This window comes from Betta splendens, chromosome 1 (assembly GCF_900634795.4).
Source record: "Betta splendens chromosome 1, fBetSpl5.4, whole genome shotgun sequence".
Taxonomy (NCBI): Eukaryota; Metazoa; Chordata; class Actinopteri; order Anabantiformes; family Osphronemidae; genus Betta; species Betta splendens.
Genome location: NC_040881.3, coordinates 21,025,609 through 21,038,517, shown reverse-complemented (window position 1 = coordinate 21,038,517; position 12,909 = coordinate 21,025,609). Strand labels below are relative to the sequence as shown.

At 47.0% G+C, this 12,909-nt stretch overlaps 6 non-coding genes and 4 pseudogenes across 6 annotated transcripts; 4 read left to right on the top strand and 6 right to left on the bottom strand.

Moving 5' to 3' along the window:
• The first annotated feature begins 6,860 nt into the window (after nt 1-6,860).
• Nucleotides 6,861-6,969, top strand: LOC114864381 (5S ribosomal RNA; annotated as a pseudogene).
• Nucleotides 6,970-7,504: 535 nt separating this feature from the next.
• On the top strand, nt 7,505-7,623 carry LOC114864084 (5S ribosomal RNA; annotated as a pseudogene).
• A 535-nt stretch (nt 7,624-8,158) lies between these two features.
• Nucleotides 8,159-8,277, top strand: LOC114864154 (5S ribosomal RNA; annotated as a pseudogene).
• Nucleotides 8,278-8,814: 537 nt separating this feature from the next.
• Nucleotides 8,815-8,933, top strand: LOC114863983 (5S ribosomal RNA). The gene has a single exon (XR_003787204.1). It is a non-coding gene; the product is annotated as a 5S ribosomal RNA (ribosomal RNA).
• Nucleotides 8,934-9,355: 422 nt separating this feature from the next.
• Nucleotides 9,356-9,474, bottom strand: LOC114863977 (5S ribosomal RNA). Its single transcript, XR_003787200.1, has one exon. It is a non-coding gene; the product is annotated as a 5S ribosomal RNA (ribosomal RNA).
• A 535-nt stretch (nt 9,475-10,009) lies between these two features.
• LOC114864365 (5S ribosomal RNA) lies at nt 10,010-10,118 on the bottom strand (annotated as a pseudogene).
• A 535-nt stretch (nt 10,119-10,653) lies between these two features.
• LOC114863969 (5S ribosomal RNA) lies at nt 10,654-10,772 on the bottom strand. The gene has a single exon (XR_003787194.1). It is a non-coding gene; the product is annotated as a 5S ribosomal RNA (ribosomal RNA).
• Nucleotides 10,773-11,304: 532 nt separating this feature from the next.
• LOC114864655 (5S ribosomal RNA) lies at nt 11,305-11,423 on the bottom strand. The gene has a single exon (XR_003787378.1). It is a non-coding gene; the product is annotated as a 5S ribosomal RNA (ribosomal RNA).
• A 535-nt stretch (nt 11,424-11,958) lies between these two features.
• On the bottom strand, nt 11,959-12,077 carry LOC114863994 (5S ribosomal RNA). Its single transcript, XR_003787206.1, has one exon. It is a non-coding gene; the product is annotated as a 5S ribosomal RNA (ribosomal RNA).
• A 535-nt stretch (nt 12,078-12,612) lies between these two features.
• On the bottom strand, nt 12,613-12,731 carry LOC114864607 (5S ribosomal RNA). Its single transcript, XR_003787363.1, has one exon. It is a non-coding gene; the product is annotated as a 5S ribosomal RNA (ribosomal RNA).
• Nucleotides 12,732-12,909: the final 178 nt, after the last annotated feature.

The window sequence follows — 12,909 nt, the reverse complement described above, 5'->3', positions numbered from 1 at the left end:
GGGCGGGCGGAGGGTGGTCGGAGGCGGGCGCCAGATCACAGTCCACCACCGGCTTCAAACAGGATACATGGAAGACAGGATGAACGCGCAGGGAGGGAGGGAGGGCCAGTCTCATCGCCGCAGGATTGACCACCCTGGTCACCTCAAATGGTCCAATAAACCTGGGTGCCAACTTCCGCTTAGCTCCCTTCAGGTGCAGGTTCGAGGTGGAAAGCCAGACCTTGTCCCCTACTCGATACTCCGGAGCTGGAGACCGACGGCGGTTAGCCCATATGGCCGCTCTCGTCTGGCCCCGGAGAAGGAAGTCGCGGGTCCTGGTCCAAACCGCCTTGCACCGCCGGATGAAGGCTCCCACCGACCCGTCCAGCCCCTGGACCTGCTGAGAAGGAAACAACGGGGGCTGATAGCCATAGCCAGCCTCAAAAGGGGAACATCCCAGCACCTGGGAAGGAAGAGTATTGTGAGCGTCTTCGACCCAAGGAAGCTGCCGGACCCAAGACGCCGGCCTGGTGGATGACATACACCGCAGCATAGTCTTCACGTCCTGATTCTTGCGCTCCGTCTGTCCGTTGGTTTGAGGATGGAAACCAGACGACAAGCTGGCGGAGACACCCAGCGCTGCACAAAAATCCCGCCAAACAGCTGCGACAAACTGCGGACCGCGATCAGACAGAATGTCCTCTGGAATGCCATGTACACGGAACACATGGACAATTAGTAGCTCCGCCGTCTCCTTGGCCGTGGGCAACTTGTTCAGAGGAACGAGGTGGATGAGCTTGGAGAAGCGATCCACAATGGTAAGTATGACGGTCTTACCCTCAGACGGTGGCAAACCTGACACAAAGTCAATTGAGATGTGTGACCACGGCCGGTACGGCACTGGCAGTGGACGCAACAACCCTGCGGGTGCGCGATGTGGCGTCTTGTTCCTCGCGCACACGTTGCCGCTGCCACATAACGTCGAACGTCCAGTCTCATTGAAGGCCACCAGTAATGCTGCAAGACCAGCGCCAGCGTGGTCGGACCCCCCCGGATGACATGCCAGCCGCGAATCATGGCCCCAGCGTAGAACCTGGGTGCGCAGAGGAGGCGGAACAAACAAGCAACGAGGAGGACAGCCAGCAGGAATGGGCACCCAGTGTTTGTAGGATCTCACCCTCGTCTCAAGGTCCCAGGTAACCGCGGCCACTGTCAGCGGGCGCAGGATACGGTCCTCCTCTGCTCTCGGCTCCTCCTCTGTGACCTCCTCAAAATTCCGAGACAAAGCATCCGGCTTCCCGTTTTGGGAGCCGGGCCTATACGGTGAAATTGAACCGAGCAAAAAACAAAGCCCACCTGGACTGTCTCGCGTTAAGCCGCCTGGCCGTCTTGATATATTCCAGGTTCCTGTGGTCCGTCCAAACCATAAAAGGTTGTTCTGCCCCCTCCAACCAATGTCTCCACTCCTCCAACGCCAGCTTAACTGCTAGCAGCTCCCGGTTGCCTACGTCATAGTTCCTCTCTGCGCAGTTCAGTTTGCGGGAGAAGAATGCACATGGATGCACCTTACCATCCTGTTCGCTGCGTTGTGACAGCACGGCCCCCACTCCGGTGCTGGAGGCGTCCGTCTCCACTATGAATTGCCTCTGTGGATCAGGGAGACAGAGGATGGGTTCAGACGTAAATCGGGACTTCAGTAGCTCAAAGGCTCCCTTCGCGGTTGCCGACCAAACGAACGGAGCCTTAGATGAGGTGAGGGCATGAAGAGGAGCCGCCACCTTGCTGAAGTTCCTTATAAAACGCCTGTAAAAATTGGCAAACCCCAGAAACCGCTGCAGCTGCTTACGGTCCCTCGGCTCCGGCCAATCTGTCACAGCCGCCACTTTTCCTGGATCCATCGCCAGCTTCCCTGGTTCCAAACAAAACCCTAGGAACAAAGTCTTAGCTGTGTGAAATTCACATTTCTCAGCCTTCACAAATAGCTGGTTTTCCAAGAGTCTCATCAAAACTGCTCTCACGTGCACCTCATGTTGTCACGGGTCTTTGGAAAAAATGAGAATATCATCTAAATAGACAAAGACAAACCTGTTGACCATATCCCGCAGGACATCATTTACAAGGGCCTGTCACGGCTTCCGAGGTAGCGGACCCACATGCACAGCGAAGACAAGACTTGAGTGGTAACGCAGTTTACTTAATTCGTGGTCAGGCAAAACGAAGGTCAGTACACTGAGCAAGCAGGTACAGTACAGACAGGGTTTAGGCAAGCGGGGTGGTCACAAGGCAGGCTAGGGTCAACTCACGGCAAGGCAGGATCATAGACGAGGCAAGAGTCAGGGTCAGGAGAAGCAAGGTCATACACAGGTTCAAGATCAAGAGGATACACGCTGGATTGCTGGCTAATGCACATAGACAATCTGGCAACCGGTTGGGGTGAGAGGTGGTGCTTAAGTAGTAGCAATTGATGGCTAGATGAGGAACAGGTGTGTGGTCTGGAGCAGGAAGTAAAGCTGGCAGTAACTAATAATGGCTGAGGCAGGAAGTGACAATAACATAAACCCGGAAATGAACATAAACAATGGTGCAGTGACTGAGTCCATGACAGGGCCTGAAAAACCGCAGGTGCGTTTGTCAAACCAAAAGGCATGACCAAATACTCGTAATGCCCCGTGGGAGTATTAAATGCCGTCTTCCACTCATCTCCCTCCCTTATACGGACAAGATGATAGGCGTTACGTAAGTCCAACTTAGTAAAAATAGTAGCACCCTCTAAAAGTTCAAAAGCGGATGCAATGAGGGGAAGTGGGTAGCGATTACGTACAGTAATCTTATTAAGGCCCCTATAGTCTATGCAGGGACGGAGACCGCCATCCTTCTTCCCTACAAAAAAGATCCCCGCTCCCGCGGGTGATGATGACGGACGGATGAGCCCCGTGCGAAGTGCCTCCGCGATGTACTGGTCCATAGCCTCTCGCTCCGGTTTAGTCAGTGAGAAGATTCTCCCCCTCGGCGGCGTTGAACCCGGCAGGAGGTCAATCGCACAGTCATATGGACGATGAGGCGGAAGCGAAGTAGCGCGAGCCTTATCAAAGACGGCCCCCACGTCATGGTAACATGCAGGAACCCGGGTCAAGTCGATCTCTGCATTAGTTTCAACCTTAGGCTCCTTAATGATCCGCCCCGCCGCCCGCAAACAATTAGCCAAACAGAAAGAACTCCAACCCACAATTCTCCCCGCTGCCCAGTCAATGTGTGGGTTGTGTGTCCGTAACCACGGCATGCCCAGCAGAACAGGTACCTCCTTACAATCATAAACATGGAGAGAAAGTTCCTCCCTGTGATTTCCCGACACAGTCAAACTCACCGGCGCCGTGCGATGGGTGATGCGGTGAATGACCTGTTTGTCCAGCGCTTGGACCACCACGGGGTCCTGTACTGGAACCAGCCTGAGCCCCAGCTCCTGAGCAAATTGCCTGTCTATGAAGCTTCCCTCGGCTCCGGAATCCACAAACACGGGAAGCTCTCGCGCCGACAGAGGTCCTGACAGAGTGGCTGGAAACAATGGTTTGGAGAGGGAGATTAAATTCACGGTGAAGCTCGTCAGCGCCTCTCCACCGGCTGACGAGCGTTGCCGTTTAACGCGCACTGGTTAGCGCGATGACCCGGACCCCCACAGTACAAACACAGTCCGGAGTTGAAACGACGCCGTCTCTCTTCCGTCGACAGGTGACCTCGTCCGATCTCCATTGGCTCCTCCCTTTCTGTCATGAGAGCGCCCTGGGGAAAAGCCCCCGGCACCTGGCGGGTGGGCGGAGACGGATGACGTCGACGTGACGTAGGGAATTCCCCCGCGTCGGCTGCAGATTGGGCTCCTGCGCTCGTCGCTCTTCGTCCTGGAATGAACGGCTGAAGCTGCCCGGTTCCGCTGTGGTGTGAAAACCCTGCTGCCGATGGAGGTCGGCTGACGCTGCGACGCAGCGCTCCCCGCTCCGCCTCGCGTTGTGCAAAATGCTGGCCGATCGCCACCGCCAGCGCCACAAGATCTCTCAGTCTATCCGGAAGTACGTGCCCCGCCAACTCATCTTTGATCTCCTCCGCTAGACCGTCATAAAAACGATCGCACAAGGTCTCTTGTCTCCAATCCAACCCAGCCGCCAGCGTGCGGAACTGTACCACGTAATCCATTAATGAGGAACGTCCTTGAAACAGGTGGAACAGTTTGGCCGCCGCCACTCGGCGATGCGCGACAGGGTTAAACAGGGAAGTGAGTTCCTCTGCGAATCCCTCGAAAGTGGCGACACAGGCTGAGTTGTTCCCGTATTCCGCCGCACCCCACTCTAGCGCTTTTCCTCCTAGCAGCGAGATGCAGTACGCCACCTTCTCCCCTTCAGGTCGGAACAGCCCCGCTTCTACTCTAAATTTTAGCCGTAACGCGGTAATGAAACTCTGGCAACGAGAGGCATCCCCGTAAAACCTGTCGGGAGGGGCTAATCTAACCTGGGAAGACGGGATCGTCTCTAAAGACGCTGGTTCACTGCCGATCTCCCGCAGAGTACGCAAGGCCTCAGCACGGGCTGTAGTGCGTGGGCTGTCAAGTAACAAACGAGCACTGCGAAGGCTCGGAACCTGCCAGGCCTCCTCTCCTGCTGCTGGGTCCATGTTTGGTCAGTGTGTACTGTTACAATTACCAAGACCAGACAGGGCAGAACCCAAAAGCAGTAACAGGCGAGGATGGCAGAATACAAAACGATATATTTATTATACTACACAAAACCAAGGGTCACTACAGAGTAGGCAAAAGGTGCATAAACTAAACTGAGGCGCACTGCGAAACAGGACCAAACAAACTAGGCAGAGGAATAATACAAAACAGAAGCCACTACCAAACAAAACTAGGACACAATAGGTCGCTGCACTGAGTAGGCAAAATAGGAATAACAGGGCTGTTCACGATCCAAACTAAACACAAAACCAACCGTCATACAGGAAGCCAGATGCAAACTGAGAGTCCACCATAACACACTGACAACTGGAGGAGTCTCCATCCTCCACTTAAATAGTCCCCAAGTTAATGATGTTCCGGAAGGAAACAGTTACTCAGTGCCGCCCTCTGAGGTTGGGAGGAGACTCACAACACTTAGGTGTTCAATTCACCACAGATTTTGTGAATCTTTAACTTTGCTTTGTCATCTTAATGTTGAAGTCTATTTAATATAATGCAGTATGATGAGTCAAAGAGGAGCTTTCTTGGCCGCTCGCATTCAAGATTGATGGGCATTAAAATGCCCATGAGGAGGGGATTTGTAGTATATTTATGTATCATGCTAAACTGACATCCATCATGGACCAGGTCTCTCACCCACTGGAGGACTCACTGTCTGCTCTGGAGAGCAGCTTCAGCAGCAGACTGATCCACCCTCGCTGTGTGAAGGAGAGATATCGTAGATCCTTCCTACCTGCTGCTGTCAGACTGTACAATCAGAACTGTTGACCACATCCCACCACAGTCACTCACCCACTGCATCAGTGGTTTATATAGCAACCTGCTCTGCACAATATTTGTGTAAATCTGTGAACAATCATGTATATTGTTACCGGTACAAATCTTATACCCATTACTGTGCAATAACCCTGCAATTACCTCATACTCACTCTAACTGTACTGTACTGCTTTGTACTGTGCCAACACAAACTGTTCTGTACCTGTATTCTTGCTCATCTGTACTGCTGTTGTGAGAGGTAATTTCCCCACTGCGGGACTATTAAAGGTTTTCTTATTCATATTCTTATTCTTATCATATTATATAGTATTATATAGGTAGTGAACAATATGTTCTGGTCAGGTTAAGATGCAGTGACTGTCCCTCAACCCTTGCAGTTTGGCAGGGTCGTTGTCTGGGGAGCATCTGGGATAGACTCCAGGAAACAGACGTTTACATTTACTTTTAGCAGTAAAATTGATCATTGCTTATGAGAGAAGTACAGAGAGTAGATGGGTTCGTGTGTCCTCAGTGACTGGGGTGAAAGGGTTTGCTTTAACTGGGTTCGTAGAATCTGGGTTCGCAGAATCTGTTGCGTAAACTGTTTATTCGAGCTGTTCCTAAGGGAATATTCAAAATGTCACGTCAACCTGGGAGCTGGACAGATAACACGGCCCAGCGCCAGGACTTTCCGAGTGGCCGAGAAAAACATCTACACGTCCTTATTTGGACATGTGGAAAGATTTTAGGTGGCGGTTAAAAGCAGGCCTTCACAGGCTGGGGTTTTCAGAGCGCTTCGCAGAGGGTCCGCTGGTAGCACGCAGCGGACCTTTTCCGACCTCTCGGTTCCCTCTGCAGAGGAACAAGCAGGTGAATTCGGTCTCTGCCTCTCTTGCTATTACTCTTATGTAATCATTATCTGATTGATTTATTTGTCATGTATAATAAATTTGTATGCTATTGATTTAAACTTCAAAGTTGAGTTTTTGTGAAATCTCTGTCGTGGTCGAAGAGAAGAGAAAATACACGACATATGTATTTGACATTTCACCTAGATTGTTCAATTTTTGTTAACTCAATAATTGCATCGTTCTTAAACAACAGACGCTATTACCTGCAAGAATTTTCTGTTTTCAGTCACAGTGCTGCTTTTGCTTTGTTCACAGTTCATGCCTATGGTCGGTGACACATTACAAGTAATGATTTTGGCTTCTCTGTTTTTGTTTGGTTTAAAAGGAGAGCGAAATACAAAAAAGGGGATATTGTGTTTAAGGCTAAAATGGCCACCTTCTGTGTACGTCCCAAAATGTTCTAAGTCCTTTTTAAATGCCACATTCAGGCAAGTGGATGCAACGGCGTGGCTTGCCAAGCTTAAAAGAGCTCCTGTCACTCCCTCCTCTCGCGTACGGCCATACCACCCTGAGCACGTCTGATCTTGGAAGCTAAGCACGGTCGGGCCTGGTTAGAACTTGGATGGGAGACCGCCTGGGAATACCAGGTGCTGTAAGCTTTTACATTTCTCCTCAACCCTAGCAGAGCGGGCTGTTTGCTCAGGTCCACATTATACTGCACCGTGTTATGGGAAAAGTGTTTTCTTTCTTATTGTATGCAGTTATGTTACGATTTATGAGGTATCCTCTGCAATAATATCTTGTGTTTTTTATTACTTGTATTTTATGTATTTGACATTTCACCTAGATTGTTCAATTATTTGTTAACTCAATAATAGCATCGTTCTTAGACAACAGACGCTATTACCTGCAAAAATATTCTGTTTTCAGTCACAGTGCTGCTTTTGCTTTGTTCAAAGTTCATGCCTATGGTGGGTGACACATTACAAGTAATGATTTTGGCTTCTCTCTATTTGATTTGTTTAAAGGGAGAGCGAAATACAAAAAAGGGGATATTGTGTTTAAGGCCAAAATGGCCATCTTCTGTTTACGTCCCAAAATGTTCTAAGTCCTTTATAAACGCCACATTCAGGCAAGTGGATGCAACGGCGTGGCTTGCCAAGCTTAAAAGAGCTCCTGTCACTCTCTGCTCTCGCTTACGGCCATACCACCCTGAGCACGCCCGATCTCGTCTGATCTCGGAGGCTAAGCAAGGTAGGGCCTGGTTAGTACTTGGATGGGAGACCGCCTGGTAATACCAGGTGCTCTAAGCTTTTACATTTCTCCTCAACCCTAGCAGAGCGGGCTGTTTGCTCAGGTCCACAATATACTGCACCATGTTATGGGAAAAGTGTTTTCTTTCTTATTCTATGCAGTTATTGTACGATTTATGAGGTATCTTCTGCAATAATATCTTGTGTTTTTTATTACTTGTATTTTATGTATTTGTCATTTCACCTAGTTTGTTCAATTATTTGTTAACTCAATAATTGCATCGTTCTTAGACAACAGACGCTATTACCTGCAAAAATATTCTGTTTTCAGTCACAGTGCTGCTTTTGCTTTGTTCACAGTTCATGCCTATGGTCGGTGACACATTACAAGTAATGATTTTGGCTTCTCTCTAGTTGTTTTGTTTAAAGAGAGAGCGAAATACAAAAAAGGGGATATTGTGTTTATGGCCAAAATGGCCACCTTCTGTGTACATCCCAAAATGTTCTAAGTCCTTTATAAACGCCACATTCAGGCAAGTGGATGCAACGGCGGGGCTTGCCAAGCTTAAAAGAGCTCCTGTCACTCTCTGCTCTCGCTTACGGCCATACCACCCTGAGCACGCCCGATCTCGTCTGATCTCAGATGCTAAGCAGGGGCGGGCCTGTTTAGTACTTGGAAGGGAGACTGCCTAGGAATACCAGGTGCTGTAAGCTTTTTTCATTTCTCCTTAACCCTAGCAGGGGGCGCTGTTTGCTCAGGTCTACATTATACTGCACCGTGTTATGGGAAAAGTGTTTTCTTTCTTATTCCATGCAGTTATTGGACGATTTATGAGGTATCTTCTGCAATTAATATCTTGTGTTTTTTATTACTTGTATTTTATGTATTTGACATTTCACCTAGATTGTTCAATTATTTGTTAACTCAATAATTGCATCGTTCTTAGACAACAGACGCTATTACCTGCAAGAATTTTTTGTTTTCAGTCACAGTGCTGCTTTTGCTTTGTTCACGGTTCATGCCTAAGGTCGGTGACAGATTATAAGTAATGATTTTGGCTTCTCTCTATTTGTTTGGTTTAAAAGGAGAGCGAAGTACCAAAAAGGGGATATTGTGTTTATGGCCAAAATGGCCACCTTCTGTGTACGTCCCAAAATGTTCTAAGTCCTTTATAAACGCCACATTCAGGCAAGTGGATGCAACGGCGTGGCTTGCCAAGCTTAAAAGAGCTCCTGTCACTCTCTGCTCTCGCTTACGGCCATACCACCCTGAGCACGCTCGATCTCGTCTGATCTCGGAAGCTAAGCAGGGTCGGGCCTGGTTTGTACTTGGAAGGGAGACTGCCTAGGAATACCAGGTGCTGTAAGCTTTTTTCATTTCTCCTTAACCCTAGCAGGGGGCGCTGTTTGCTCAGGTCTACATTATACTGCACCGTGTTATGGGAAAAGTGTTTTCTTTCTTATTCTATGCAGTTATTGGACGATTTATGAGGTATCTTCTGCAATTAATATCTTGTGTTTTTTATTACTTGTATTTTATGTATTTGACGTTTCACCTAGATTGTTCAGTTATTTGTTAACTCAATAATTGCATCGTTCTTAGACAACAGACGCTACCTGCAATAATTTTCTGTTTTCAGTCACAGTGCTGATATTAATTGCAAAAGATACCTCATAAATCGTCCAATACCTGCATAGAATAAGAAAGAAAACACTTTTCCCATAACACGGTGCAGTATAATGTGGACCTGAGCAAACAGCCCGCTTTGCTAGGGTTGAGGAGAAATGTAAAAGCTTACAGCACCTGGTATTCCCAGGCCTTCTCCCATCAAGGTACTAACCAGGCCCGACCCTGCTTAGCTTCCGAGATCAGACGAGATCGGGCGTGCTCAGGGTGGTATGGCCGTAAGCAAGAGACGAGAGTGACAGAAGCTCTTTTAAGCTTGGCAAGCCACGCCGTTGCATCCACTTGCCTAAATGTGGTGTTTATAAAGGACTTAGAACATTTTGGGACGTACACAGAAGGTGGCCATTTTGGCCTTAAACACAATATCCCCTTTTTTGTATTTCGCTCTTCTTTTAAACCAAACAAATAGAGAGAAGCCAAAATCATTACTTATAATCTGTCTCCGACCATAGGCATGAACTGTGAACAAAGCAAAAGCAGCACTTTGACTGAAAACAGAAAATTCTTGCAGGTAATAGCGTCTGTTGTCTGAGAACGATGCAATTATTGAGTTAACAAATATTTGAACAGTCTAGGTGAAATGTCAAATGCATAAAACAGAAGTAATAAAAACAAAAGATATTAATTGCAGAAGATACCTCATAAATCGTACAATAACTGCATAGAATAAGAAAGAAAACACTTTTCCCATAACACGGTGCAGTATAATGTGGACCTGAGCAAACAGCCCGCTCTGCTAGGGTTGAGGAGAAATGTAAAAGCTTACAGCACCTGGTATTCCCAGGCGGTCTCCCATCCAAGTTCTAACCAGGCCCGACCGTGCTTAGCTTCCAAGATCAGACGTGCTCAGGGTGGTATGGCCGTACGCGAGAGGAGGGAGTGACAGGAGCTCTTTTAAGCTTGGCAAGCCACGCCGTTGCATCAACTTGCCTGAATGTGGCGTTTATAAAGGACTTAGAACATTTTGGGACGTACACAGAAGGTGGCCATTTTGGCCTTAAACATAATATCCCCTTTTTTGTATTTCACTCTCCTTTTAAACCAAACAAATAGAGAGAAGCCAAAATCATTACTTATAATTTGTCACCGACCATAGGCATAAACTGTGAACAAAGCAAACGCAGCACTGTGACTGAAAACAGAAAATTCTTGCAGGTAATAGCGTCTGTTGTCTAAGAACGATGCAATTACTGAGTTAACAAATAATTGAACAATCTAGGTGAAATGTCAAATACATAAAACAGAAGTAATAAAAACAAAAGATATTAATTGCAGAAGATACCTCATAAATCGTACAATAACTGCATAGAATAAGAAAGAAAACACTTTTCCCATAACACGGTGCAGTATATTGTGGACCTGAGCAAACAGCGCCCCCTGCTAGGTTTGAGGAGAAATGTAAAAGCTTACAGCACCTGGTATTCCCAGGCGGTCTCCCATCCAAGTACTAACCAGGCTCGACCCTGCTTAGCTTCCGAGAACAGACGAGATCAGGCGTGCTCAGGGTGGTATGGCCATAAGCAAGAGCAGAGTGACAGGAGCTCTTTTAAGCTTGGCAAGCCACGCCGTTGCATCCACTTGCCTGAATGTGGCGTTTATAAAGGACTTAGAACATTCTGGGACGTACACAGAAGGTGGCCATTTTGGCCTTAAACACAATATCCCCTTTTTTGTATTTCGCTCTACCTTTAAACAAATCAAATAGAGGGAAGCCAAAGTCATTACTTGTAATGTGTCACCGACCATTGGCATGAACTGTGAACAAAGCAAAAGCAGCTCTGTGACTGAAAACAGAAAATTCTTGCAGGTAATAGCGTGTGTTGTCTAGGAACGATGCAATTATTGAGTTATCAAAAATTGAACAATCTAGGTGAAATGACAAATACATAAATTACAAGTAATAAAAAACACAAGATATTATTGCAGAAGATTCCTCATAAATCATACAATAACTGCATAGAATAAGGAAGAAAACACTTTTCCTATAACACGGTGCAGTATAATGTGGACCTGAGCAAACAGCGCCCCCTGCTAGGTTTGAGGAGAAATGTAAAAGCTTACAGCACCTGGTATTCCCAGGCGGTCTCCCATCCAAGTACTAACCAGGCCCGACCCTGCTTAGCTTCCGAGACCAGTTGAGATCGGGCGTGCTCAGGGTGGTATGGCCATAAGCGAAAGCAGAGAGTGACAGGAGCTCTTTTAAGCTTGGCAAGCTACGCCGTTGCATCCACTTGTCTGAATGTGGCGTTTATAAAGGACTTAGAACATTTTGGGACGTACACAGAAGGTGGCCATTTTGGCCTTAAACGCAATATTCCCTTTTTTGTATTTCGCTCTACCTTTAAACAAAACAACTAGAGAGAAGCCAAAATCATTACTTGTAATGTGTCACCCACCATAGGCATGAACTGTGAACAAAGCAAAAGCAGCACTATGACTGAAAACAGAAAATTCTTGCAGGTAAAAGCGGCTGTTGTCTAAAAACGATGCAATTATTGAGTTAACAAATAATTGAACAATCTAGGGGAAATGTCAAATACATAAAATACAAGTAATAAAAAACACAAGATGTTATTGCAGATGATACCTCATAAATCGTAACATAACTGCATAGAATAAGAAAGAAAACACTTTTCCCATAACACGGTGCAGTATAATGTGGACCTAAGAAAACAGCGCCCCTTGCTATGGGTGAGGAGAAATGTAAAAGCTTACAGCACCTGGTATTCCCAGGCGGTCTCCCATTCAAGTACTAACTAGGCCCAACCCTGCTTAGCTTCCCAGATCAGACGAGATCGGGCGTGCTCAGGGTGGTATGGCCATAAGCGACAGCAGAGAGTGACAGGAGCTCTTTTAAGCTTGGCAAGCCACGCCGTTGAATCCACTTGTCTGAATGTGACGTTTATAAAGGACTTAGAACATTTTGGGACGTACACAGAAGGTGGCCATTTTGGCCTTAAACGCAATATCCCCTTTTTTGTGTTTCGCTCTCCCTTTAAACAAAACAACTAGAGAGAAGCCAAAATCATTACTTGTAATGTGTCACCCACCATAGGCATGAACTGTGAACAAAGCAAAAGCAGCACTGTGACTGAAAACAGAAAATTCTTGCAGTTAATAGCGTCTGTTGTCTAAGAACGATGCAGTCATTGAGTTAACAAATAATTGAACAATCTAGGTGAAATGTCAAATACATAAAATAAAAGTAATAAAAAACACAAGATATTATTGCAGAAAATCCCTCATAAATCATACAATAACTGCATACAAAAAGAAAGAAAACACTTTTCCCATAACACGGTGCAGTATAATGTGGACCTGAGCAAACAGCCCGCTCTGCTAGGGTTGAGGAGAAATGTAAAAGCTTACAGCACCTGGTATTCCCAGGCGGTCTACCATCCAAGTACTAACCAGGCCCGACCCTGCTTAGCTTCCGAGATCAGACGAGATCGGGCGTGCTCAGGGTGGTATGGCCATAAGCGAGAGCAGAGAGTGACAGGAGCTCTTTTAAGCTTGGCAAGCCACGCCGTTGCATCCACTTGCCTGAATGTGGCGTTTATAAAGGACTTAGAACATTTTGGGACGTACACAGAAGGTGGCATTTTGGCCTTAAACACAATATCCCCTTTTTTGTATTTCGCTCTCCTTTTAAACCAAAC